Below are 6,727 nucleotides of genomic sequence, written 5' to 3'. Positions count from 1 at the left end.
CTCCTTTAATCACCTTCCCCAAGCCCCTTCCTGGATCTGTGCTAACCTGGTTCTAAAGGCCCAAGTTTTACCTTGAAACTAAGTATTCCATATACTTTGTATAAGCCATTATACTTGATATATGGCTTTAGGAATTCCACGTTTTGTCAGATTCTGCAGAATAATAAACAAAGATGAAGACTCCCTCTGTGTACTTAAGAAATAGTTTTATATGAAGGATAAGACAAGAATACCAGGTAGCATTACAGTTTGGGTTCTTGGTACCCAATGATTGATTTATCTGTAGTATAGATTTATTTCTCACAGTACCCCTTGGAATGCTCATTTTTAACCCCAGTAGTTAAATTTACCTTGGTAACCTCCAAAAACAGGCACCAAAGCAGCAATTTTTTTTATTTTTCTGTGGACCATAAATCTCATACCTTTTCTTTCTTTTTTTTGAGAAAGTGTCTTGTTCTGTTGCCCTTGCTGGAGTGCATTGGCGCGATCTTGGCTCACTGCAAACTCCGTCTCTAGGGTTCAAGCGACTCTCCTGCATCAGCCTCCTGAGTAGCTGGGATTACAGGCGCCCACCATCACACTCGGCGAATTATTTTGTTGTTGCTTTGTTTTTTGAGATAGAATCTTGCTTTGTCGCCCAGGCTGGAATGCGTGACGCAGTGTCAGCTCATGCAACCTGCGCCTCCCATATTCAAGCGATTCTTCTGAGTAGCTGGGACTACAGGCTCATGCCACCGAACCCGCCTAATTTATAGTAGAGACCGAGTTTCACCGTGTTAGCCAGGCTGGTCTCAATCTCCTGACCTTGTGATCCACCTGCCTCAGCCTCCCAAAGTACTGAGATTACAGGCATGATCCACTGTGCCCAGCCGAATTTTGTATTTTTTTTTAGTAGAGGTGGGGTTTCACCATGTTGGCCATGTTGCTCTCCCAACTCCTGACCCCAGGTGATCCACCTGCCTCGGCCTCCCAAAGTGCTGGGATTACAGATGGTGAGCTTTCGCACTCAGCCAATCTAATTTCTTTACAAGTAGTAATTCTTAACCGAGTGTACCTTAACCAGTGCACAGACTGCTACTTCAGTCTTGGTTCAGCAGATTCTAGAGGTGTGTGGAAGGAGGAACAGTTACTAAACAGGTGGGTAGGCAGGACAGTGGCTTTGGCTTTCTTTGGTAAACACCGTGGGGCCTATTTCTGAAGTAATTCCCTAACCCCTTCACTCCCACTCAGTATTGCTGATGGAAGCCGTTAACTTACCAGCTCTTTTGTCTACACTGATGCTACAAGCAAACTGTCTATTATTATTTTTATAGACAGGGTCTTGCTGCATTGCTTAGGCTGGACTTGAACTTCTGGACTATAGCTACCCTTCGACTTCAGCCTCCCCAGTTGCTGGGAGTACAGGGGTGCGCCACTGTGCCTGGCTTGCAAGCAAACTCTTTTGCTTAGTGCGCTAGTACTTGTTACCCTGAATTTTTACCAATGTTTGCTTGTTTTTGAGACCAAGTCTCTCTCTTTCGCCCTAGCTGGAGTGTAGTGGCATGATCAACCTCTTAACTCCTGGACTCAAGTGATCCCATGGTTACCTTCCAAATAGCTAGGACTACAAGTACATGCCACCATGCCTGGTTTTTTTTGGGGGGGGTGGGGTGGGGTGGGGGAAGTACATAGGGAACCTCCCTATATTGCTCAGGCTTGTCTTGAACTTCTGTGCTCAAGGGATCCTCCTGTCTTGGTATCTTAAAGTTCTGGGATTATAGGTGTGAACCACCAGGACTGACCTATGCTGAATTTTTATTTTAGCCTCTTTTTTTCTTTCCCAGGGTTAAGCCATTTTAAAATTCAGTTACCTACAACTGTGTTAATGGGCCAGCCTGTGCCCAGCTGGTGTGTGTTAGGTACTTGGCCTAAGGTCATTGTCCAGTCCAGGGATTTGTGCATATGGCAGCAGACAAGGGCAGTGTAGGGTTGCATTTATACTCTAGAATTAGTAGCTGTTCTTTTACTTTTCATATCAAATGTTATTTTATACGTAATGGATTTTTGAACTGTATTCGAGGCTAGCCTTTAGAATCTATCCCTGAAGAGAGTCTTATGTTTGGGTTACCTTTTGGTCAAATAGGGTATATATTAAAGCTCTGATCAACTCTGAAAGTACTGCATATTTAAGTGATGTCAGAAATTCCTATTGCAATTTTTAAATTTTTTTAAAAATTTATGTTTACGTAAAAATACATGTTAAAGACAAAAATCTATTTAATGATACTTGTTAAAGGTTGGCAAAGAAGACTATTCAGGACTATCTCAGTAAGTACAGAGACCACTGCAACAGGGTCTTGCAGCAGAGGAAAGAGATTGGGCTCAATTCGAAATACAGCATGGGTAAGGAGCAGGGTAGGGGTCAAAGGTAAACTGCTAAGAGCAAACATTTCAAGTAAGGGGGATTCTAGTTAAACCCATCTAACAGGATTCTTGCTGAAGACAAGCCAGGGTGATCAGACATCACCTGGGGGATGGTGGTGAATGAACAACCTGATCAGATATTGAAGATGGGAGGGGCGTCTTTTGCTAAAACTGAATTTTATGAGGAAGTGCACAGATGGGCCTAGAAGAAAGTTCAGAAGCCTCACTAAAGTTTGACCATGCAAAGTATCTTTGTCATATGGAAGAATGATTGATTTCAAAGTAAAAGCAAGCGCTAGCTTACTCAAGGAATCAGTGGTTTGCTATGCAAAGGGGTAGGAGTTTTATTTTCTGTAAAAAATACTAGAATAGGTTAAATAAGCAACAGAGTTGTTAACAGGAACTCTGAATATCTGAAAATTATTGGAAATTAAAATTTCCTGGTAATGTTCAATATACTTTTCAAAATGTATTAATAATTTTTTTACTTTAACTTTTTATTAGTTTTCATCTGCATTTTGATCTTCATTCTAGTGGCATTTATCAGTGGTAGGCTTTTCATTTGCCTGCGTAGCAGGTAAATGTGATATGCTGGAGTTTTGTGGGTGTTTGGCATTATGTCACAGGAGCAATAGGAAATGACTGTGGATTAACTTACGTAAACATCATTAAGTTTAACAAAATAGACTACTTCATTTTGTCTCTATGCTGAACTGTTATTTAATGATTCACAACAGCCTAAGCAAAAGTTTTTTTGTTCTCTTCCCTACTCCGACAAAAGCAGGCTGGGGAACTGTGTAAATTTGCATAATATTACTAATTTTCTGTTTTTAATACTGTCAAACTATGCTGGGTGTTGCATTTGTTGTAAATGCAATAGACAAGCAACATAGTGGCTGTCATCCCAACTTGTCAGTATTTCTTCTTAATATGTTTTGTTTTCCCATCAAGCTTATCATACACCTTACAGTACTTTCTGGAAGTTAGCTTTATTTGGTCAATATTATAGATAACTGTGAAGCAGATAGGTGCTGTATTTAAATACCATTGTGAATTTTAAAATGGAAGCTATGGGCGATGAGTTTTTGAAAACCATACATGTGTTTCCAAAGGCCACTCTCTGTATTATTCAGTATCTATTAACAGACAATAAAGGATTCTTTGTTGCACCACTAACCCTAACCACCTAATCCTCCTAAGACAAAATTCAGAAGTTCTATGAATTGGCTTTAGAGAATAGTCCCTAAAAAGAAAAAAAGTAGTGGACTGCCTCCCCAAAAAAGTCATCATCCAATATTTTGAGACTTAATTTGAGAAATACTGCATTTTCTAACCTATAAGCTTATTTTTTCCCTTTTTTCCTTTTTTAAAAAAGGCACACTGTGGGAGTTGGATGCATTCTTTCTGTCAGTGCTTAGAGACCTATGGAGGAGGATGTCTCTTCTTGTGCCTCTGCCTATATTCACACCCTCCTGGTCTTGGCATTTTTTCCAATTTAATAGCCGTGGAAGCAGCCTCTATATGCTTTTAGATTAGTATGGTTTATGTGATATGTCTGCTTTAATGCATCACAGCTCTGTGTAGAAGTTTTATGTGGCACTTATAAAAAACTGACCTAAGTTGAAAGATAAAAACTCTTGGAATAGATGCTGTCAGAATTATTTAATTTTATTTGTGTTATAATTTAACATAGGTTTTTGATATGTTGTCCTTCATAGGGGGAAAGTATAGATCCAGGAGACTGTATTTCCTATCTAATTCTAATCTTAATGGGGCTTCAGAATTCACTTTATTTGTGCTTCCTCATTTGTAAAAACAAAGATTTCATTATATATATATATATATATAAAATCTGCAGTACTTTGCTGAAGTTGCTAATTGTTAGTACAATGGTCCAGTGAAGAATGCTATCATAAGATGGTCTCTGAAAGCTTTTTTTTTTTTTTTTTTTTTTTGAGATGGGGTTTTGCTCTTGTCACTCAGGCTGGAGTACAGTGGCACAACCTCTGTCTCCTGAGTTCAGGTGATTCTCCTGCCTCAGCCTCCCGAGTAGCTGAGATTACAAATATGTGCCACCATGCCCGCAAATTTTGTATTTTTAGTAGAGACAGGGTTTCTCCATGTTGGTCAGGCTGATCTCAAACTCTTAACCTCAGGTGATCTGCCCACCTCGGCCTCCCAAAGTGCTGGGATTACAGGTGTGAGCCACCATGCCTGGCCAGCTTTTACAGTTTTTAAGAAACAAATGATGAATTTCCTTACTGTATACTTCTTTTTTCCTCCCTACAAGTATTATGTAATGAGAAGGGGCCTTTATATACTATTCTATTTTTATTCCTCTGATTTTTTTCACCCACAACAGAGTCTTGCTCTGTTACCTAGAGCTGGAGTGCAATGGCTCAATCTTGGCTCACTGCATCCTCCGCCTCCCAGGTTCAAGCAATTCTCCTGCCTCAGCCTCCTGAGTAGCTGGGATTACAGACATGCACCACCACACCCACCTAATTTTTGTATTTTTAGTAGAGACAGGTTTCACCATATTGAACAGGCTGGTCTGAAACTCCTGACCTCAGGTGATCCACCCACCTCCGCCTCCCAAAGCATTGGGATTACAGGCGTGAGCCATGTGCCTAGCCATTATCACTTCAATTTTTATAAAGAATGGCTCGTATGCTAATAAACACTCTTTTTTGGAATTAGCATTCCTTTGCCTTTACTGAAACAGAAAGAAACATGAACTGCCTTATCTTCTAACTTGATTTGATAGGCAAGGCTGAAGACTAACAAGTTAGAAAACCGGCATCTGCCTTTGATGTTGTGGCTTCCTATTTAGCACTAAGAGAAATCTCATCCTTTCCCCTATTCTGACCATGTATTGCCATTCAATTCATCTTACTTCTCTGCGGACAAAAGTTAGTGTGACTCTTGAGGCTTTGGGGTTTATCCAGGTACATTTTTTAAAAAGCAAAGTTTAGTTTTCTATTATGGCTTCATTTAGGTGAGAGTTTTTTCGGGTTTTTTTGGTTTCTTTTTCTTTTTTTTTAGCTGAACTTAGAGTCTAAAGGGGATACTGGAAATACTGAATGCTGGATTTGGGCCTTTACTGGAATAAAGTTGCTCCAATTATACCAGGTTCACTGTTACATCTCACCATATTCCTGGAAAGCATTTAAGGTGACAGGTATGTAGAGACCGTTCTTCATTGCCAAGCTTAGTGAGAGAGTTGCTGTAGTTGGTGCTCACTCTTACCTCCTAGTCACCTCTCCACCATGAACTTTTGCCTTCTTGTCCACTGCAGTTCCTCACAGCAGGGTCACCAGGGGTTTTTATCACCAAGTGGGCACAATTCTTTATTTGACCTTGCTGCTGACTGTGCCCTCCTTTTATTGACGTTTTTTCTGATTATGAAAGTAATAGATGGTCACTGTGAAAAATTTTGGAAAAGGACTTGTTATCTCTTTCCAGAAAACTTTCTCCTCATTGTAATGTTTCTGTGACAACTGTCTTCTTCCTTTCCTCCTGTTTCTCTTGACCAGACCTGAATCAGTTCACCTTCTGGGTATCTCTATCTTTTAGGCATTCAAACCCAACATTAATTTTTTTTGTCTGTACTTTTTTTTTTTTAAGTTCTGGTGTACATGTGCAGAACGTGCAGGTTTGTTACATAGGTATACATGTGCCATGGCGGTTTGCTGCACCTATCAACCTGTCATCTAGCTTTTAAGCCCTGCATGCATTAGGTATTTGTCCTAAGGCTCTCCCTCCCCTTGCCCCCTACCCCGCCACAGGCCTTGGTGTGTCATGTTCCCCTCCCTGTGTCCATGTGTTCTTATTGTTCAGCTCCCACTTAGAGTGAGAACATGTGGTGTTTGGTTTTCTGTTCCTTTGTTAATTTGCTGAGAATGATAAGGCCAACATTTATTAAAGTGAATTTACCTCTGCTTCCCCTGCTCCAAGTATGCTTAGCCACCTGTCACCATCTCACTGAAAGGCATCACATTTCATGCAGTTGCTGAAGCCATAAGATAAGGACACATCCTTGATTCTGCTCCCTCATCCTCCATTTTCAGCCAGCAGTTAGAATCCTGTTTGTTATTCCTGTGAACCCATTTACTTGTCATCTCTCTAAGTTTAGCACCTAACTTAGACTCTAGACTCTTAACACTATTTCTTACCTACCTGAATTTCCTGAAAGCATTATCTGTTTTTGAATGGCTTAGGACTTAGTGTATCTTCCCTCAGGGCTTAGCTTAGAAAATCAGGACTTCTCTGACCTGTTCCTATACCCTCAGGTGAGTCTGATGCTGGTGTCCCCCCCTTCTTT

General features: G+C 40.5%; 1 protein-coding gene across 2 annotated transcripts in view; it reads left to right on the top strand.

Annotated features, from left to right (window-relative positions):
* FBXO34 (F-box protein 34) overlaps positions 1-6,727 on the top strand; it is a 91,032-nt gene that overhangs the window by 75,443 nt on the left and 8,862 nt on the right. The window contains exon 1 of one of the 2 annotated variants that reach the window (XM_017515811.2): positions 5,505-5,584. The exons of the other annotated variant lie outside the window; for it this stretch is intronic. The gene's annotated coding sequence lies outside the window, so the exon portion shown is untranslated. Of the gene's footprint in view, positions 1-5,504; positions 5,585-6,727 lie in introns of those variants that run through there. 2 annotated transcript variants of the gene reach the window in all.

This window comes from Cebus imitator, unplaced genomic scaffold (genome assembly GCF_001604975.1).
Source record: "Cebus imitator isolate Cc_AM_T3 unplaced genomic scaffold, Cebus_imitator-1.0 Scaffold560, whole genome shotgun sequence".
NCBI classification, from domain to species: Eukaryota; Metazoa; Chordata; class Mammalia; order Primates; family Cebidae; genus Cebus; species Cebus imitator.
Note: the sequence above shows the minus strand (reverse complement) of the source record. Positions and strands in the feature narration are given on the sequence as shown.